The 15,164-nt window shown below is 43.8% G+C and overlaps 1 long non-coding RNA gene across 1 annotated transcript; it reads right to left on the bottom strand.

Annotated features, from left to right (window-relative positions):
* Nucleotides 1-7,907: 7,907 nt before the first annotated feature.
* On the bottom strand, nt 7,908-13,337 carry LOC310707317. The gene is made up of 3 exons (XR_014526428.1): nt 12,952-13,337; nt 9,833-10,115; nt 7,908-8,003 (listed from the first exon to the last, which is right to left on the bottom strand). It is a non-coding gene; the product is annotated as an uncharacterized lncRNA (long non-coding RNA).
* Nucleotides 13,338-15,164: the final 1,827 nt, after the last annotated feature.

Below are 15,164 nucleotides of genomic sequence, written 5' to 3'. Positions count from 1 at the left end.
CTAATATATTCTGCCTCAGCTAAAAAAGGAACCAATGGCAGGACATCTATCTTCCTCTAAGAAGGTTGCCAGGCAACCGGCAAACTTTCAGCTCGGAGATGACATATCCGGGCACAACCATTAGATTCCTCGCGCCCCTCCCATCAGTCGCAACTAACTTGATTTTGATGGATTAAAATAAGATGAAAATCTACTGTGCTCCTCTCTACGAAGTGCAGGGATCATTAAGATAACAAACGAATACGCCATAAAACACAGACGCGATTCATTCCGAAGACAACTGGTAGGGATAGGCGGTCATTAATGAGATTAATGGCCCCAAACAATCCCTTGTTCTACCATGCAGAAGAGTAGTTAGTAAAATCTCGAGGTGGGGGGAAGAGACACAATGCCTCTTCTTTATGCGCCAATAAGACAATTTAACCTTCCGGTGCTACTTACCCAGTATTTAGGGCTCTGCATATGTATTGCACCTCAGTGACAAGGAAGTCCTACCTGTCTAATCTAGCTAGGCAGTTATGCTGCTGCCAATATTATGGCATGGTGAGCATTATGGTGAGCTGCATGGGCTGGTCAAAGCCAGCATTTTTCCCTCACAGAAGTGCTTTTGTACTGCTTACGGTAAAAAAACATAAAATTATAACAACTGCTCTGAGAACCTGACAGAAATTAGTCACCACATTTTGCTATTATGGGCAGCGTTTGTGGGATCTGGTCTCTATCGACAGTGCAATGAATGACGTGTGGGACCGGGCATCCAGTGGCTTCATGTTCTCCCCCTTCCATATGTCTCTGGCTGACCTTGGGAAAGTCACTGTCCTTAAAAAGGAAGGATGCCAGCCTAATAAGGTTGTTTGGAGGGTGAACCAGAGGAAGCTTGTAAATCCCTTTGCATACTAGACTTGCTACGTAAATGCGAACACAATACATTAAGCCAATGCAGACATTGCTGGGGAACTTACTGCCTAGTTGGGGGGTAGACAGCAGCTGCTCAGGGGGGGGGAGGTATTTAATTTTCTTGTTTCTATTACAAATATGGTTTTGACTCTAGGGAGAAGGGAATGCTGGGGGTGGATTGAGAACAAATACGTGATGGGAAAGGAAATGATTATTCATGCCTCACACCCCAATCTTATTTGCTCCAAATTCTCCCCAGCCAAAACTGCCTTTCTAAAGCAACAAGAAGTTGGAGTTCAAGGCCGGCCCACCCATAAGGCAAACTGAGGACTGCCTCAGGCAGCAGGATCCACAGGAGTAGATCCTGTTGTCAATCTTTCTTTCCTCCTTGTTCCGGATGTAGATTGTCCCTCACTCCTTCTTCCCCAGCAGGGAGGGAGATGCCCTTCTGGGGTCTGCCTCAGGTGCCAAAATGTCTTGGGCTGGCCCTGTTGGAGCTCCAGTATATATCTCTGCATGTATGCAGAGTCAGGCCAAAATTAACTAGGCCCACTGTCCACGTACTGCCTTGCAGAAAGAGAAGAATTCCCAAGAGGAATTCAGATAGCCAGACTTCTGCTAGTATAGAAGGTTCCCAACAACAATAATCAAGAGAGTACCATAGGACTCAGATACTCCACTTGCCTGTACATTAAGATCTTCTTCAGAGTCCCGCCTCAGAGCAATCCCCTCATCTGAAACTAGGCAGAAGGCAACGGGGGCTGAGCCTTTTCAGTTGTGGCACCCTGCTTTTTGAACTCTTCTCCCCAGGGAGGCTTGTCTGGCACTCAGAGCCAGGATGTTTTGCTGTCTACGGCGGAACAGCAAATGGTGCCTCTTCCTTCCCAAGCAAAGTGGCCTAGTATCCAAAGCTGGCCAAATGATTTTGGCATTTGAGCCAGAAAAGAGCCTCGGTCCAGTATATCTGAAGGAGCATCTCCACCCCCATTGTTCTACCCGGACACTGAGGTCGAGTGCCGAGGGCCTTCTGACGGTTCCCTCACTGCGAGAAGCCAGGTTACAGGGAACTAGGCAGAGGGCCTTCTCAGTAGTGGCGCCAGCCCTGTGGAATTCCCTCCCACCAGATGTTGAAGAGAACAACAACTACCAGACTTTTAGAAGACATCTGAAGGCAGCCCTGTTTAGGGAAGCTTTTAATGTTTGATGTATTGCTGCATTTTAATATTTTGTTGGAAGCCACCCAGAGTGGCTGGGAAAGCCCAGCCAGATGGGCGGGGTATAAATAATAAATTATTCTTATTCTTATTCTCCCTGTGAATAATTTCATAATAAATTAAAAGCAACAATCTGCTGCCTTTTCACCACCCCTAAATCTTTGCTTAATGGCAGGTCTGGTGCTGTTTAATACTAGGCATCTATATCAATACCTTTGCTATGCAAATACCTTGTTTTTTGTTTTTTTTGTTTGCCAGGTTTCTAATGTCTGAATTTTTTGTTTGTTTTCACCCTGCTGTGAGTTTCTAGCACTAGATATTACTGCCTTATTGTGCCTTTATTTGTTATTGCAAACCACCCAGAATTTTTATTATTTTTATTATTATTAATTGCAAGGCTGTATAAACATTTTTCAAATAAATAAGTAAAGGGTTAAAAGTCAATGTCGAGATCAGCTGCTCGTAGACCAATGGCATTCTCTTTCCTGTCTTCTCTATGTGTGTGTCTGAAAAGTTTCACACTCACAAAAGCCTAGCAGAGCCATGCTGCAAATTTCAAGCATCTCCCTGGTTCCTCATTATCATACTGTACGCAGCTTTCGTGCTTGTGGACCTAGCCGCTGATTCTGAAAACAGATTGCTGCTAATGTGGGAATAGTCAGCTCCAGCCAGGCACCAATTGTCTGCTACATTACAAATATGTTTTTTCCAGCCTATCAGTGGATCAATGATCCATTCTATATGCACCGGAGGCCCTCGTTGACTTTGATGAGCTCACATTGAGCCCCGGGGCTGCAACTGCTAATGCACAAATGGGTCTTTAGGAAGGCCTGGAATTTATTATTAATTAATTTAAAATTACAGTAATTGCAGAGGTGTTCATCATATTGTCAGTTACATGCCAGAACCTTCTTCCCCGCCTTCTGCTGATGTTTCCCAGAGTTGCATCTGTCCGTATATCCCTTTCCAAGAGAAATAAATGAAATGGTTGTAGCATAAGATATATTTTTGGAAAACATATTAACGTAGATATTGTTTGCATAAAATTGTAGAGTTAGCATCAGGGTCGTCCTTGCCTTGCAGGAATCTTTTGCCCAACAGGGGGCTCAAACCCACAACCCTGAGATTAAGTCTCATGCTCTACCAGCTGAGCTAGAAATACAACCCATCATATTATACTAGGGAAGACTCTGACCAGGTGACCTGTGTACCTGTTCAGGGCTGATATACACCATGCATTTAAAGCACATGGCTTCTCCCAGAGATTCCTGGGATCTGTGGCTTATTAAGAGTACACAGAATGGGAACGGTGTGAGGGGGAAACTACAGTTCCCATGATTCTTTGGGGGAAGCCATGTGTTTTCACTGTATGGTGTGGATGTGACCACTAATCCGGCCTGGTCTTATTTTCTGAAGTCCCTCCCAGGATTCAAATCAGAAAGGACGAACTGCTAATGACTCATTGAGCAAAAGAAAACACCTGCCAATAGTCCGCTGGAAAAGTCCCCCATTCACAGACAATTAACTGGAACTCTTCCATTCATTCTGCTAAGTAGAGAGGATGGATGCTGAGCCAATCTGTTGAAAGGTTAATATTGCTTGCTTAAGCCTAAAAAATAGGAGTGGAACCCACCAATTACTGATTAAGCCTTATATGTGGGGTGGAGGTGGGGATTCAGTGTCCTTGAGAAAGGTGAAATTCATTGTTATGGAATGGAATATTTTGTGGTAAACAGTATTTTGTGGAAAACATTAAAATAAAATAAAAATAAATCTGGAATCCGGAACTATTCTCACAACCTCCAAGCTAAATATAAGTTAATGGAGAGACTAGACAGTTCTTAATGTGCTTTGACAACCAGCTTGTTGGCATACTAAGAATAATCAAAGCAACAGTATATCTCACTAGATCTGATGGAGCATGTGTTTAAACACAGATCTGCTGAAATTATAAAGAAAGGAGGGTGAAGAACCCTATCTTGACAGGAAACAGAGCGTGTGGGTGTGGGGAACTGAATCCTATCCAGCTCACCCACTCTCTTCTCAGATGATAATCTCAGCGTCCTGAGCCATTGAAGGCTTTGTAGGTCAAAACCAGCACTTTGAATTGGACCTGGAAACTAATTCACAGCTAGTGCAGTTGGGCCAGGGTTGGCATTATGTGCTCAAAATGTCTTATCCCGGTGAGAAACCTGGCTGCTGAATTCTGCACCAGCTGGAGTTTCCCAACAGCCTCCAGAGCCAGCCCCACATATAATGTGTTGCAGTAATCTAACCTAGAGGTTAACAGGGCATAGACAACAGAGGTCAGGCTATCTCTCTCCAGATAGGGACACAGCTGGGCCACTAGCTGAAGGTGGGAGAAGGCACTCCATGCCTCTGAGGCCATCTGAGCCTCAAGTGACAGAAATGGATCCAGAAGTACCCCCAAGAAGTGTCAGGAGCTCAGCCTACACTCAAGTAGGACCCTGGCAGAGACACATGCCCGACTGGCATGTTCTCTCCCTCCTGGTCATTCGTTCAGGAGCTTCAAAAGCTTTCTTCAGCCCAAACATCACAGTGACCTATGCCAATGGACATCGGTACACTTAGAGTTCCACAGAGTCTTCGCAGTTTGTGTAACAGCAACTCAGCATTTTGGCTAATCTACTTTATTTACATATAAACACACATGGAGCACTGCAACATGGCTCTCTCTCTCTCTCTAGCATCAGACAGCAAAGAGAAAAAACAAAGGATAGTAGCCCCACTTCATGGAACACAGTAACACAAACATCCTGTTTCCGTCACTTCCCACTCTGTGGAGTCAAAACATACACCGTCATGTGATAGACAACAATCCCATGACTGCAATCATGGAGCAGGAATTCTAACAAGAAGTATCCCCAGTCTAGGGAACCGCTCGCTAACATTGAATTTCAGTTTATTGGTTCTCATCCAGCCCATTACCAAGGCAAGACAACAGTCCAACACATCCACAGCCACACCTGCAGATGTAAAAGAGAAGTAGAGCTGTGTGTCATCCGCAGATCTCTGACAACGTACAGTCGTATCTTGGAAGTCGAACGCAATCTATTCTGGAAGTCCATCCAACTTCCAAAACATTTGGAAACCAAAGCGCGGCTTCCAATTGGCTGCAGGGAGCTCCTGCAGCCAATCGGAAGCCATGGAAGCCCCATCGGATGTTCGGCTTCCAAAAATAGTTCGCAAACTGGAACAGTCACTTTTGAGTTTGCGGCATTCGGGAGCCAAAACGTTCAAGAACTAAGCTGTTCGAAAACCAAAGTACGACTCTGAAACTCTGGATGACATTACTCAGCTGTTTCATGTAGATTTTAAGCAGCATAGAGGATGAAACCAAACCCTGAGAAACCCCACACTTAACGCTCCACTGGGCCGAAGAGCACTCCCCAAGCATCACCCTCTGGAAAAGACCATCCAAGTAGGACCAGGACCACCGCAAAGCAGTGCCACCCAGCTGCTCCAGAAGGATACCATGTCCAATGGTATCAAAAGCCTCTGAGAGGTCAAGGAGAATTGAGAAGGACACATTTCCCCTGTCCCTGGCCAACAGAGGTCATCATACAAAGCGACGAAAGCAGTTTCAGTGCCAAAACATAGCCATCAGAGTTAGTAGCCATTATCCTCCATGAATTTGTGGAATCCTCTTTTAAAGCCATTTAAGCTGGTGTGCATCAGTGCCTCCTGTAATAGTGACTTATATGAGCCTCCAAAATGGTGTCAAGGCCTGCGAGCTCCTGATGAAGTGGCAGGTGCGGCTGCAGGATGTGCTGCTATCGGATCCCGCCGCCTGAGGCAGCTGCCTCAGGCTGCCTCATGGTGAGGCTGTCCCTACTTAGACCCTTCCCTTCTGTGTCTGTACTCTCTTGATGTAAACATGTCTCCTAGTTTCTCCCTAGGCAGCACCCCATGCCAAGCTAAGTTTCAAATCCTTCCAAGGCTTATTCTGCTTATTATCTGCTCACATGGGTAAGGCTCGCCACTGATATCCAGGGACGGGGCATTGTTGGCTTCCGTGAAGCAGAATATGTGGCCTCCTCTTAAAACGCTTTCATGGGGCCATATGGGTTACCCTGCAGAAGTCAGCCTTCACATCTTCTCTTGAGACATGAGGCATTAAAAAATATGTCTCAGAGGCTCTTGTGAGCTTAGGCCTGGGCACATACTCAAGGTAAAAGAGGCAGTAGGAAGTCTGAAATCTCATGTTGTACTGCTCGAAAAAATAATATCTCGCATACACCATATTTTTCGCTCCATAAGACGCACCCGACCATAAGACGCACCTAGTTTTTAGAGGGGGAATGCAAGAAAAAAAATATTCTTTAAAGGGAGCGTTGAGCAGAGTCTGTATGCATCCCAGGGTCTGCTCAGCGCTCCCTTTCACGAGCCGCGTGGAGCATGTGTGCGGCACTTGCAGGCTTTTCCCCGAGGAGCGCGACTCTTGGGGGCTTTTCCGGGAGGTGGGGGAAGGGACTGAGGGGCTGCCCTTCTCCCTCCACGGGGAAAAGCCCCCAAGAGCCGCATACACACTCCACACGACCCTTTAAAGGGAGCGCTGAGCAGAGCCTCCCACCTGCATTTGCTCCATAAGACGCACACACATTTCCCCTTACTTTTTAGGAGGGGAAAAGTGCGTCTTATGGAGCAAAAATACGGTACTTACTCAGTAGCCATGTCCCATCGAAGAACAGACGATAGATAGATAATTTAGCAGATTTATACTTGGAGATGGGACAAGGGGTGGGGAAAACCCAGGTAATCTGGACATTAAACAAGCAGGACTGTCCCTGAGAAATCGCTTTCCGTATTGCATAATGATCTAACATATATATTTGTATTATAGAGCTCCCCAAGGGAAGGCAAACTTTATAGTTGCCCTTGGAAGATCCTAATAAAAGTGCCGAAAAGACATCAAACCACATCCGAGTCCTTTCCGTTCCCTCTTTCCTTTTCCCTTCTAAGTGAGCTGAAATAAACACTGATAATACATAAAATTCTAACTTGAGCAGAGGTGCTTTTGATGCAAAGATACCACCATGTTAACATTCCAAAATCTGCAGAAATGTGTGATAATGTTATAATCCAGCCACACAAAAATCATGTTATGCAAAACTCTGCATTCTTGGCAAAAAAAGTCCGACTTCTCCATTGTAGGTATGGCAAAGCATAGTGTGGTCTCTGTCTGGAATACATTTCATAAATATTCTTAATGCATAAAATGGGAGCATTAATTTTAAAGTAGCAACACTGTAGCTTCCTGTAAGCCAGGGATCAGCAAACTTTTTCAGCAGGGGGCCAGTCCACTGTCCCCCAGACCTTGTGGGGGACTGGACTATATTTTGGAAAAGAAAAAAAAAGAATGAATTCCTATGCCCCACAAATAACCCAGAGATGCATTTTAAATAAAAGCACAAATGTAGAAACACCAGGCAGGCCCCACAAATAACCCAGAGATGCATTTTAAATAAAAGGGCACATTCTACTCATGTAAAAACATGCTGATTCCCAGACTGTCCGTGGGCCGTATTATGAAGGCGATTGGGCTGGATCTGGCCCCCGGGCCTTAGTTTGCCTACCCATGCTGTAAGCAGTGTTCCAAAAGCCATGCAAATGCAGATTTTCAGTGGCTGTATAAATGGAATAACATCATTCCTGGGAGCAATTAGTAGTTTCCTTTTATTTTAAAGTACTCTTAACTACTACACCGCTGAGCTGACAAACTCCTTCCATTTCAAATTGGTGTTTTTGAGTCCCCCAGGTCGGAAGGCGTCCAACATGCTACTGAGGAAGAGCGGAGGACAAGTACAAGTAGATTCAGAGCTGATGAAGCGGCTGGGCCAAAGCTGAAAGGTCACTCAGTTGCGGATGTGCCTGGAAGTGAAAGGAAAGTCCAATGCTGTAAAGAGAAGCTACCAGCATGAGTCTGACCAAACTGCGGGAGGCAGTGGAAGACAGGAGTGCCTGGCGTGCTCTGGTCCATGGGGTCACGAAGAGTTGGACACGACTAAATGACTAAACAACAACAATAAACCACATTTCTGATCTTAAACTGAGCGTACATCTACCAGGTTATCTGGAAGCAACAGGATAAAATGAGAAGCCATAGATGGTTAAGCCATCATGAGAGTGGGGCTGCCATAAAAAATAGCCAGTCTTATAGGGAAGTCCCCTGACACCATGCAAACCGGTGTAGCCTTCTGTGACATTGTGCTGGGCTGCTCTCTTTAAACACATATCGAGGGGGCTGAATACACCTCTGCCCCCTAGAGTTGGCGAACCTGGTCCAAACCAATTTTCAGCTCAGCTGACCTTTCTTGCTATAAATATAGGAGTGAGAGGAAATGCCTTCTGAAAGGACGATCCTTAATCCAGCGTTGGAGCAAACACTTTGCATGCAGATGGCCCAAATTCAATCTGTGTCAGCTCCAGATTTTAAAAAGGGGTCAGGCAGTGGGGCTGGAAGATAGCAAGTGATAGAAAAGATCTGCCTGAGAACCTGGAGCATCACTTTCAGTGGCCAGTCAGAAGAAGAAGAGTTTGGATTTGATATCCTGCTTTATCACTACCCAAAGGAGTCTCAAAGCGGCTAACATTCTCCTTTCCCTTCCTCCCCCACAACAAACACTCTGTGAGGTGAGTGGGGCTGAGAGACTTCAAAGAAGTGTGACTAGCCCAAGGTCACCCAGCAGCTGCATGTGGAGGAGCGGAGACGCGAACCCGGTTCACCAGATTACAAGTCTACTGCTCTTAACCACTACACCACACTGGCTCTCAGACATTACTGGGTTGGGAGAATCCTGGTAACTGTCATTTGTTATGGGTGCTGAGAGGTATTAAGACACAGCATACCCTTTGCAGAGCTACACTTCTTAGAGTTGTTTAATAATCAATTCCTCTTCCCAGGGGGCTCTGGGAATTATAGCTCTGTGCTGATGGCCAACAGGTTAGCGAAAGTTGCACCAGGGTATTAATATTTTACCCTTCTCCTTAAAAAGCCAATTGCTGCTGTCAAGTCTGCCCTTTTATTACTGCTACATATTCTGGAAAGAACAGCTAATCAAAAAAGTCTACCTAGGTACTTAATCAGCCTTTTTTTTTTCCTTCAAAAAAGTGACCTAATGTTTTGGTTTTGTAACTGCTGGCAGCTCATGCTGGGTGGAAATTTAGTACTGTCGGCATTTAATTATTATTTTATCAGAGATTTCTTTACCTTCCAACAGTGAAGAAATAGCTAGGATTGAAAAAAGGCAGCAGTGTGCAGCTTTTAAAGCCATAAGATAGTGTCTTCATTAGTCACCTGAATTGGTTTGAGAGATACATATTTCCCCTTTTCTTTTCTTTTTAAAGGGAATTTATTATTGTGGTGAATGTTGTGGTTGCACCTGTGAAACTCCATTGCAGCCAGATGCTTTGCTGAAGCCTCACAATATAAATGTTTTGAGGAAAGAACTAGATGCGCTCTTGGGAGATAGATGGCAAGAGTCTTTAGACAAAACTAATTATAGGGAGGCCACCTTACTTCAAAAGGTGTTCTTTATCTTTGGAGGCTAGAAGCCAGGAACAGATCCCAAAACAATCAGTGGTTCTCATGGCCTTCTAAAGCCTCCTGTTGTTTTGAGCATGGGCTTGCTGGTGGAGGCAACATTACAGTCAACTTGAGGACATGAGAAGAACTCTAGTAGAGCAGATTAAAGGCCTACTTAGTCCAGAATCCTGTTTCCATCTAGGAAGCCCTCAGTCAGGACACGAAGACCATGGCTCCTCTCTCATTTGTGATCACAACCAAATGGTATTGCAGGCCTTTATTTCCATCCATATTTCCTCATCTTGATCTTGAATTCCATTTCTTCTTTAATGGATCTCTTCTGCTCAGATGGCAATAGAGGTTCATTGCTATGCCACTGCTTATTTCTCATGCATACCTTCAAGCGCCGTAGAAACACCTATGTCAACGTAGCTTCAAGGATTTCTATTAAATGCTGCCTCGTGAAGAATACAAAATACAAATAATACAGCACTTTTAATTTCTTTTTTAAAAAAAACAAAACACCACCACATCTTTTTTATTAGCTTTTCAAATTTTGCAAATTATTTTAAACAACCATCAGAACATATATATCGTATCAGTTGACTTCCCATCCCCCCTTCCATGGCGTTCTTTTCTTATCTTATAAAGCTCCTGTATTATTTCTATTTTGGTCATTATATACTTATAATTATAAATTATTAAATTACCACTCCTCATCAGCTGCTATACTTCAAATCCTGCATATGTTTTAACTATGTTTCCCCCCCAAATATTCTACAAAATATTTCAATTCTTCAAGAAATTTCAACACGTCCAAATTTCAAATAGTTTCCTCTTATTCAAATGTAAGCTGTTTATGGAATGAATTCTGATTCTGATTATTTGGTTTTAGGGCAAGGCTTGGAGCACAAGGAAGGCCTATCAAATACACTTTCTAATTCTAAAACTGATTCAGATTCCTTTTTTTTTTCTGTGCATGTTGCTCATAATCTAACACTGGATCCTCCTAAAATTGGGCGCTATTAAGAGCCAAAGAGAAACCAACAAAGTTTATGCTTTGTATCCCTTAATTTAATTCAAAATGGTTTGCATTCATCTATAAATAAACATGCACTGAAGAGCCAGGAATCTCTGCATTAAAAGATTATCCTTTGGACATTTCCATCCATTACTTGTTATGTCTGCTGAACAGTTTCAATGTGGGTTAAATTAGGGGTGAGCAGTGAAGTAGCCACGTTTGCTGTGGATGCCAAATTATTATTCAGGGTGGCAAAAGCAGAAAGGGATCACAAAGAGCTCTGGAAAGATCTACTGAAAATGGGTGGTAAAATGGCAAACACAGTTCAATGAAAGAAAGTAAGTGTAAGGAGATGCATGTACCTGCTGGGGCAAAACATTCTAACTTCCCACGCATCATCATCATCATCATCTTACCCTGCCCATCTGGCCGGGCCTCCCCAGCCACCCCAGGTGGCCCACAGTATATATAAAAACACAACAAAACACCAAGCATTAAAAACTTCCTGATGCAGAGCTGCCTTCAGATGTCTTCCCACACACATGGGCTCAGAGTTGGCAATGACTGACCAGGGGAGGGATCTTGAGTTTCTGGTGAATACTCAATGTGTAAAGGTAAAGGGACCCCTGGCCATTAGGTCCAGTCGTGGCCGACTCTGGGGTTGCGGCGCTCATCTCGCTTTATTGACCGAGGGAGCCGGCATACAGCTTCTGGGTCATGTGGCCAGCATGACTAAGCTGCTTCTGGCGAACCAGAGCAGCGCATGGAAACACCATTTACCTTCCCACCAGAGCGGTACCTATTTATCTATTTGCACTTTGACACGCTTTCAAACTGCTAGGTTGGCAGGAGCAGGGACCGAGCAACGGGAGCTCACCCCGTCGTGGGGATTCAAACCGCCGACCTTCTGATCGGCAAGTCCTAGTCTCTGTGGTTTAACCCACAGCGCCACCCATGTCCCTTTACTCAGTTTGTAGCAGTTGGGAAATTTCATGTTAGGAATCATTAGGAAAAGAACTGAAAATAAAACTGTGAATATCACAGTTCCTTTGCAGAAATCTATGGTGTGACCCCTCTTGGAATACTGTGTACGATTCTGGTTGCTGCATCTCCAAAAGGATGAGTCTCAGAAAGGGTGTAGAAAAGGAGAACCCAAATGATCATGGTGCTGCAACAAATCCCCTACAAGGAAAGACTATTTTGGCCTTTTCGCTTTTGAAAAATGGCCAATAAGCACAACAAGATTGATACATGAAGTTATTCATGCCATGGAGAAAGTGGAGAAAGAAAAGTTTCTCTCTGATGAAGCTGAGTGGTGGGATATTCAGGGCAAACAAAAGGAAACAAAAATAATTTATTATAATAATTTATTATTTATACCCCGTCCATCCGGCAGGGTTTCCCTAGCCACTCTGGGCGGCTCCTAACAGAATATTAAAAACACAATAAAACATCAAACATTAAAAACTTCCCTAAACAGGGTTGCCTTCAGATGTCTTCTAAAAGTCAGATAGTTGTTTATTTCCTTGACATCTGATGGAAGGGCATTCCATAGGGCTGGTGCCACTACTGAGAAGGCCCTCTGCAATTCTCCACATATTATATACTTAAATGATGGCATTCACTGCCGCAGGGTGTGGTAGTGATGATCACCACCAACTTAGACATTCTTTTAAAAGGAATTTAACAAGCCAATAGAAGATAAAGCCATCAATGGCTACTAATGTTGGTTACACACTACCTTCCATGCATCAGCTATTTGGGTATGTGAGTGGAAGAGGAATGTTACACTCAAACCTCTGGGCTTTCCATAGGCACCACCACAGTTGGACTAGATGGGCCTTTGGTCTGATCAAAGTGCGCCAACCCCTAGGGGCCAAGGAAGCTTCACCCCCCAAAGTATTTTCTTAGAGGGCTGAGCCCCTCAATATTCAGGGGTGTTGAATATTGACTAATTTATATGAACCTTGCTTGATCAGACCAGGGGCGCCATCTTCTTAATAGGATTGAGGAGGCCTGTGTGGGACTCAATGTCCTGTGAGTGATGCTCTGTGATGTCATGCGAGCGGTGCCACGAGGAGCCAGGGGCGGAGCCAAACACCCCTGAATATTGAGGGGTGAGCTGTCGTTTCCTGGTAGATACCGTATTTCAAAAACAGGCACATGCTTAAACCCAATCCAGCATTTAACTTCAGAATGCAACTCTGAACAGAGAGGCAGTTTGGGGAGAAATAAAGGGGGATGAGAATGGACACCCTGCAAATTCTACTTACAAACAGCCGCTGAACAGCCTCAATGTTCTTTGGCTTGTCTGCAAAAGCAGGCTGCTTATCAAAGCTCTAGCAGAGGGATGAGAGGGAAAGTCACAGAAGTCGCTGATCACGTCAAAGAAAACACAGTTCATATCTCCATGTTTCCCCTCTCTCTGCTTGCTTATCTGGGTTCCAGCAGGGAAGAGAACAGCCACTGTAGCACTCAAAGCAAGCAATTTCAGCAAAAACAGAGTCAAAATCCTCACATTTTCCCCTCAATGGACCTTGTCAACGGGTTTCACACACGGCAGGAGATACCAGCTGAAGAACACAGCCCCAACCATTTGTGGTGACTATGCATTTCTGTTTGGGGCAAAGTATTGCTAAGAACCTGTTTCTGCTAGATACAGAAAAGGCGAGCTTGTCTCAACGGAAGTTATTCTCCCTCCTGCCTTCATGTAGCTTTCTGTAAGCAGTCTTCCAAAACCATGGAAATGCAGATTTTGGGTGGCTGTAGAAACTGAGTAATATCATTCTTGAGAACAATTAGTAGTTTCCTTTCACTTTTAAGTAATTACTGGGCAGTGGCAGACTTTGGCCTTTCGAATTTCAGCAGTGCCCTGTGTGATGCCAAAATTTGCGCCACCGCCTCTCGCCTTCCATTGTACATCAATTTTTCAGTACCCTCTTAGCTCAGCACCCAGTACGGGAGAACTGGCTGTTGTTGTTGTTGTTTAGTCATTTAGTCGTGTCCGACTCTTCATTACCCCCTGGACCAGAGCACGCCAGGCACTTCTGTCTTCCACTGCCTCCTGCAGTTTAGTCAAACTCATTCTGGTAGCTTCGAGAACACTGTCCAACCATCTCGTCCTCTGCCGTCCCCTTCTCCTTGTGCCCTCCATCTTTCCCAACATCAGGGTCTTTTCCAGGGAGTCTTCTCTTCTCATGAGGTGGCCAAAGTATTGGAGTCTCAGCTTCACGATCTGTCCTTCCAGTGAGCACTCAGGGCTGATTTCCTTAAGAATGGATAGGTTTGATCTTCTTGCAGTCCATGGGACTCTCAAGAGTCTCCTCCAGCACCATAATTCAAAAGCATCAATTCTTCGGCCATCAGCCTTCTTTATGGTCCAGCTCTCACTTCCATACATCACTACTGGGAAAACCATAGCTTTAACTATACGGACCTTTGTTGGCAAGGTGATGTCTCTGGCTATGCGCCTCTAAATCCTCCTTTGTACTGAGCCACTGAGCAGACAGAAGTTTTCAATTTCAAGTTTGTGTTTTCCTAACCACATTTCTGATGTCAAACCGAGCCCACATCTACCAAGGTACCAGCAAGCAACTGATTAAAATGGAAAGCCATTGATCAGGGGCTCCCAAACTTTGGTATGTGGATCACTAGTGAGTGGTCCATGATCTCTTTTTTTTGATAATTTTTTATTTTTTTTTCTTATAACAAATATCCAGTATCATTACTTAACATTCATTTTCCAATTTCCCCTTTCCCTGTGACTTCCCCCAGCTTCCATTTCTGGTTTATTACATCAAATGTTACATTCTGCTGTTTATACATAATACTATGTTATCACCTGTTATATTTCTTGTTCTCTGTAAATAAAATTGTAAAGGTTTATTTAACTCCTGCCAATGAGTCCATGTTTTTTTTTTTATTTCTGCAAATAAGTTGTAAAAGGTTCCCATTCTTTTCCAAAGTCACTATTGTCCTTTTCACGCATTTTATCCGTTAACTTTGCTAACTCTGCATAGTTCACCAACTTTACTTGCTATTGTTCTTTTGATGGTATTTCTCCAGTCTTCCAATTCTGTGCTATTAAAATTCTTCCTGCTGTTGTAGAATACATAAATAATGTCCAATTTTCTTTCAGGAATTCTTGCCCTAAAATATCCAAGAGAAAGGCTTCTGGCTTTTTTAAACAAAGGTTATTTTAAACATTTTTTTCAGTTCATTGTATATCATTTCCCAATTTTTTTTATGATCTCGCAATCCCATCACATATGGTAAAATGTACCTTCCCCTTCTTTACATATCCAACAATTCTTTTGTTCTGTTTTATACATTTTTGCCAGTTTTAATGGTGTAATATATCACCTATACATCATTTTCATGTAATTCTCTTTCAACAATATGCAATCCGTAAATTTCAAATTCACTTTCCAAAGCCTTATGTAATTGTATGTTGTGACCTAAATCCTGTGCCCACTTAATCATTACT

Source organism: Podarcis liolepis, assembly GCF_965112155.1.
Source record: "Podarcis liolepis genome assembly, chromosome: 1".
NCBI classification, from domain to species: domain Eukaryota; kingdom Metazoa; phylum Chordata; class Lepidosauria; order Squamata; family Lacertidae; genus Podarcis; species Podarcis liolepis.
This window is presented reverse-complemented; position numbering and strand designations above follow the sequence as displayed.